The sequence below is a fragment of the Nicotiana tabacum genome, chromosome 15, assembly GCF_000715075.1.
Source record: "Nicotiana tabacum cultivar K326 chromosome 15, ASM71507v2, whole genome shotgun sequence".
Classification (NCBI taxonomy): Eukaryota; Viridiplantae; Streptophyta; class Magnoliopsida; order Solanales; family Solanaceae; genus Nicotiana; species Nicotiana tabacum.
The window spans coordinates 8,684,715-8,691,331 of record NC_134094.1 but is presented as its reverse complement, the minus strand read 5'-3'; positions in this window follow the sequence as shown (position 1 = coordinate 8,691,331).

Below are 6,617 nucleotides of genomic sequence, written 5' to 3'. Positions count from 1 at the left end.
ACTGAGTGGTAGCAAGAAGATCTTTGATGGTGGTCAGCTGGTTGTCAATGGTAGTCAGTTGCTCAGCAAGGTCAGGATTACTAAGAATGTGATGGGAAACATAGGCTTTAGTCTTGGGATCAGGTTGAACATGCTTGACCTCACCTTCCTGTTTCTTAACCCAGGAGCCCTTCACACATACATATCCCATACTAGCAAATGCCCTAGAATTGTAAGATTTTGAAACAGATACAAAAAGATATTCAGAGATAGAGATATTATGAGCTTCGAGAATATGAGTGATGGCCATGCCATAGGGCAGACTGGTGGGATCATCAGCACTTTCAATCATAAAATTTATGACCCAGGAGGACAGTTTGATCTTGAGTTTGGTCACATGGCAATAGACAAGAAAGGTATCTCTTTGAGAGAAGGTGGAGAAGGAGCCAGTACGAGGGAGTAGAGTAGTTGCAACAATGTGGGCTATAACACGAGTTTCAAAGCTAACATCCCTTAGACCTAACTGGTTCGGGAGGGATTCGGATGAACACTCAGAAATACAACATTTTGCATGATCAAAGGTGATTTCAAAATCATCAGGCTAAGAATTTTTGAAAATCATGGGAAAACCAGAACATTTACGCTAGAAAATTGAGTCAAACATGGCACAATCAAGAACGATGCACTTTCCTAACACTAAGTATTCCAACTTGTCAGACTTACTAGAGCGAATATTGGCATAAAACATTCTTACTAGGAGGTTATAGACTTTACGAGGGGGAACAAAAAAGAATTTTTACCAGCCTTGATAAACAAACAGATCTTTTATCTTACAGTTTAGGGCTTCTATGTCATAAAGGTTGACTACTCTGCCATGAGCGATTGGCTTATTTTTCAGAGCAATAAAAAAAATCCCTGTTTGGATAATCCCAGAAATTTAGGTCAGACTCTAAAGAACTTGAGAGATCTATTTTCGATTTCTTTGGAGTAAAGGATTCAGCAGGTTCTTTTAAAAGTCTTTTTCCTAGGGCTTTTTCTCCTAGAGGATGAGAATGATATGAGAGTTTTGCCTGAGATGAGGCCAAGCCTTCTGAGTGGTCGGACCCTAGGTCTACTTGTTCTGGAGGCTGGGAAGAAGGTTTTGCTCTGGAGCAAGTACTTTTCCTGGTGGAGGCTGAGAGATTTTTAGAGTGTTTAGCCATGGAAAAAACTGGTTGAAGAGAGTTTCGGAGAGGATTTCTAGGCGATGGGAACGATGGAGATTGGAAGAGGGTTTTAGAAATTATAAGAAGGGGTTTCTGACGATTGGGTACAGGAAAGTAAAGGGTGTCAGTTGAACAGGCGTGATGATTGGTTTTCCTTTCTTGAACGCTGCAACTGATGTGAAAAGAGAGGTCAGAGGCGCTATTAATGACTATGAAAAGACAAAGTTCAAACATTAGGCATACAAAACTTAAAAATATCACATAGGTCCTAATATTAATGATCAAAGAAAATAATACCAAGTAATTCTCTTAAAAAGCAAAATTTGTCTTCAAGTAAAGGTTTAGTAAAAATATCTGCTAATTGATCAGTAGTTCCAACAAATATAATTCTATATTTCCCTTAAGAACATGATCTCTAATGAAATGATGCTTGATGTCTATATGTTTTGCCTTAGAGTGATGCACAAGATTGTTTGAGAGACATCTAGCGCTAAAGTTATCACAGAAAATTGGAATGGGTTTAAAGAATAGTTCATAGTCACCCAATTGATGAGACATCCATAGTAATTGTGCACAACATTGTCCAATGGCGATATACTCAACCTCAGTTGTGGATAGTGCAATTGATCCTTGATTTTTACTGTTCCAACATATCAGTGCTTTTCCAAGTAATTGACATGTTCCGCTGGTGCTTTTTCTGTCTTCCTTATCACCTGCAAGATCATCATCTAGAAAACCTTTTAGTTTAAAATTGTTAGAGCGTGGATACCATAATCCGTGAGAAATAGTTCTAATGAGATATCGAATAATTCTCTTCACTGCAGTGAGATGTGATTCTTTAGGAGCTGACTGAAAACTGAAACATTTACAAACACTAAATATAATATCTGGTCGACTAGCAGTTAGATAAAGAAGGGATCCAATCATTCCACGATATTTAATTTCATCAACAGGATTTCCCTGTTCATCTTTGTCAAGACTTGTTGAAGGACTCATTGGTGTGCCAATAGCTTTAACATTACTCATACCGAACTTCCGAATTAACTCATTTGTGTATTTTGTCTGACATATAAACGTTCCTTCTTCAGATTGTTGAATTTAAAGTCCAAGAAAGAATGTTAGCTCTCCCATCATACTCATTTCAAACTCACTTTGCATAAGATTTGAAAATTCCTTGCACAGTAGGATTAGTACTACCAAAAATAATGTCACCAACGTAAACTTGAATAATGAGATTACCTTCCGATGATATTTTAATAAAAAGGGTAGTGTCTACTTTACCTCTTGTAAATCCGTGATCAATAAGAAATGAACTGAGTCTTTCGTACCATGTTCGTGGATCTTGTTTAAGTCCATACAATGCTTTGGTCAATTTGTACACATGGTAAGGAAACTTTGAATCTTCAAATCCAGGGGGTTGTTTTACATATACCTCCTCCTCTATGAAACCATTTAAAAAGGCACTTTTGACATCCATCTGTAAGAGCCTAAATCTTTTAAAGGATGTGTATGCAAGAAGAATTCGTATTGATTCCAGTCGAGCTACTGGAGCAAAGGTTTCGTCGTAGTCGACTCCTTCATGTTGTGAGTATCCTTGAGCTACTAATCTGGCTTTGTTTCTCACAACCTTTCCATCCTCATTTAGCTTATTTCTGAAAACCCATTTTGTTCCAATTACATGAGCATTTTCAGGTTTAGGAAGCAGTTTCCACACTTGATTTTTGTCAAATTGATCTAGCTCTTCCTGCATTGCTTATAACCAGCTTGAGTCTTTCAGAGCTTCCTCTATTTTCTTTGGTCCAATCTGGGAAATCAATGTTATGTTTGCTTTCTTCTTGAGAGCTCCCCTGGTTTTCATTCCTTCGCTTGGGTCTCCTATGATAAACTTTTGAGGATATTCTGGTTCACTTCTCCATTCATTTAAATGAATTGTACTTGTATGAGTAGTTGACTCCTTCGGAGATTCTAATTTACTGTTGCTAATCTCATTAGTTGACTCCATTATACCATCAGGTTTATTAGTCGACTCTTGAGATTTACTTGTCTCCTGAATATTTGAATTTGATCTTCATCACCTACAATAATTCCTTTCTCGGCCGAAGTGTTATTTTCATCAAAGATAACATGTACTGATTCTTCTACACACAGTGTGCATTTATTATAAACTATAAAGGATCTACTATTTAATGAATAACCTAGAAAAATATCTTCGTCACTTCTTGGATCGAATTTTCCAAGATTGTCCTTACCATTATTGTGAATGAAGCACTTGCTTCCAAACGGATGAAAGTAACTTATATTGGGTTGTTTACCTTTTCATAATTCATAAGGAGTCTTCTTCAGGATGGGTCTTATGAGGCATCGATTGAGAATGTGACATGCTGTACTTACTCCTTCTGCCCAGAAGTTATTTGGCAACGAATATTCTAGTATCATAGTTCTTTCCATATCTTGTAATGTCCTATTTTTTTCGCTCAACAACTCCATTCTGTTGGGGTGACCTTGGAGCAGAGAAATTGTAGGTGTATCCTTGATCATTGTATAAATCTTCAAATGCTCTGCTTTCAAATTCTCCTCCATGATCACTTTGAATTATTGTAATAATATACCCCTTTTCTCTTTCGACCTTTTTACAGAAGATCTCAAAATTTTTCAAAGCTTCATCTTTGTGAGATAGAAAAATCACCCAAGTAAAGCGTAAGTAATCATCAACAATAACAAAGGCATATCGTTTTCCTCCTATGCTAGCAATTCTAGTGGGTCCAAATAAATCCATATGAAGCAATTGCAAGGGCTTTGAAGTAGATACAATATCTTTATTTTTGAAAGAGTTTCTAGTTTGTTTACCAATCTGACATGCATCGCATACATGATTTCTAGAGAAATTGAGTTTAGGTAAACCAATAACTAAATCATGCTTGAAAAGTTTCTCTATCAGATGCATGCTTGCATGACCAAGTTTCTTATGCCATAACCATGGATCATCAGATATGGATGTTAAACAAATATGACCGTCTATATTTTTAAAACCATCAAGAATATAGACATTTCCATACCTTTTACCTGTGAGGATTATTTTACATGTCTCATCTTCAATAGCACAACCTGTTTTCTTAAACTTTACTTCATACCCTGAGTCGTATAGCTGACTTATACTTAGAAGATTGTAGTTAAGTCCATCAACAAGATAAACCTCAGTGATATCACAGTTATTATTAAAAGGAACTGTTCCGGTACCGACTATTTTTCCTTTTGAGTCATCACCAAATTTGACACTTCCTCCGTCTATTTTTGTAACTTCTTTAAACAGGTTTTTGTCACCTGTCATGTGACTGGAACACACACTATCTAAGTACCATTTTCCTTTGCGACTTCTTCTGTGGTGTTCCTGCAAAACATAATTATCACTTCCTTTTAGGTACCCAAGCTTGCTTGGGTCCTTGTTGGTTAGTATTACTGGACTCAGGATTATTTTTGGGTTTCCAAATCCATCCCGAGACATTTGATTTACGAAATTGACAAAAATAATATTTATGTCCACTTTTGTTATAGTAGTGACACGTAAGTCCTGATCTATTTTTGGATCTTTCATTTGTGTTAGTACTAGTGGACTTTGTTCCGGCTGGTCCTTCTCCAGTTGACTTGTAAGTCGCTTGGTTCGACTTGACAGAACTATGACTGGTAGATTTGCACATGCCATTGAGTTGCATTTGCAATTCCTGAAACTCATATTGAAGTACTTCTTTTTCAATTTCGCATACTTCAAGCTTGAGTTTCCAGTCTTTTACTTCTTTGTTGAGTCTCTTTAGTTCATTCATCATTTTTTGAGACTCTTTCAAAGTAAGGTCAAGAATATCCTGCAATTCATTACATCTTTCACAGTTATAAGATCTAACCTCGCTTGTTTCACCTCGCGCCATGTAACAATTCTCATTGTCATCTTTGCATTTGTCATCTGAAGTGTCCTCATCTGTCCAGCACCCTGAGAGTTTGTTCATGTCGTTTTCCAGAATTATCATGAAACATAGATTTGCTATCTCTTCGTGTTCTGAACTGTCTTAATCACTCAAGCTTCCAAATGATTTGTTTTTGTTAAAATATATGGAAACCTTTCCTTTAAGACCAGGACACTCATCTTTAACATGCCCAAATCTTTCACACTCATAGCATTTGCCATCATTTTTGTCTTGTTCGTTATATTGCCTAGTTCGCCTGGGTAGTATCCTGCTTCTTCTTGTATTCCTGTATCTCCTCATTAAACTATCCATGTTCCTTGATACCATGGCAATTTCTTCTTGAAGAGCTTTAGGGTCGTCTCAATATCATTGTCTGCTCTTTCAGTTGTAGCCTTGAAAGCAATTGTTTTCTTCTTTTCTTCTTAGTTTGTTTTCTTGAGATGAGTTTTCTCGAAGGCTATAAGTTCTCCTCGAAGTTCATCGTATGATAATTTGTTCAAATCCTGTGATTCAAGTGTAACCACTTTTGTCTGCCAAGTAGTGGGTAGACTTCTCAAAATTTTCCTAACTTGATCACCACTTGAGTATGGTTTGCCAAAAGCTTTTAGATCGCTAATAATTTTGCTAAATCTGGCAAATATCTCTTCAATGGATTATCCTTCTTTCATCTGGAAGAGTTCGTAGTCATGAACCAACATGTTTATATGGGTTTCTTTCACTTTACTGGTTCCTTCATAAGTAACTTCAAGTTTATTCCACATCTCTTTGGCTGTATCGCAACTGGAGATTTTCTCATATTCCTTACCACTTATAGCATTATAAAGCAGATTCCTTGCTTTAGCATTAACTTGTACAACTGCCATTTGTTCATCAGTATATTCATCCATATCTTCAGGATCAACAGGTGGTTGAGCAGTAGCCGACAGAGGATAGTTCCCCTTTTTGATAACTCGCCAGACCTTGACATCATAAGACTTTGCGTATATTTCCATACGCACTTTCCAGTGAGAGAAATATTGTCCATTGAAATATGGTGGCCTTACTTGTGATGTTCCTTCTTGGAAGAGTGCTCCGACAATAACTTGATTAGCCATGATCTTTTCTCACAAGTTGTTAAGCAAAACAATGCGAGCCTTGCTCTGATAGCAATTGAAAGTACAAGGGGGGGGGGGGGGTGAGTTGACTAGTTTTTCAATTAGTCGACTAGATGTAATAGCGAGATAATAAGAAGTGCAGAATTAAATTGCAGAAGTAAAGTGCAGGAATTAAAGACACCGGAGTTTTTATACTGGTTCGGATTCAATGTGAATCCTAATCCAATCCCCTTGGGTTGCAAAAGAGTTCTCTTTTAGTGATTGAGTTTCTTGTGTACAAAGTAAATGGTGTAGTTTACACCAACAACTCAGTTTCTATATCACTCGTCTTTTCTTAATACAATGCCTCACCAATATTTTTCTTTATTTCTTCTCTAACTTGT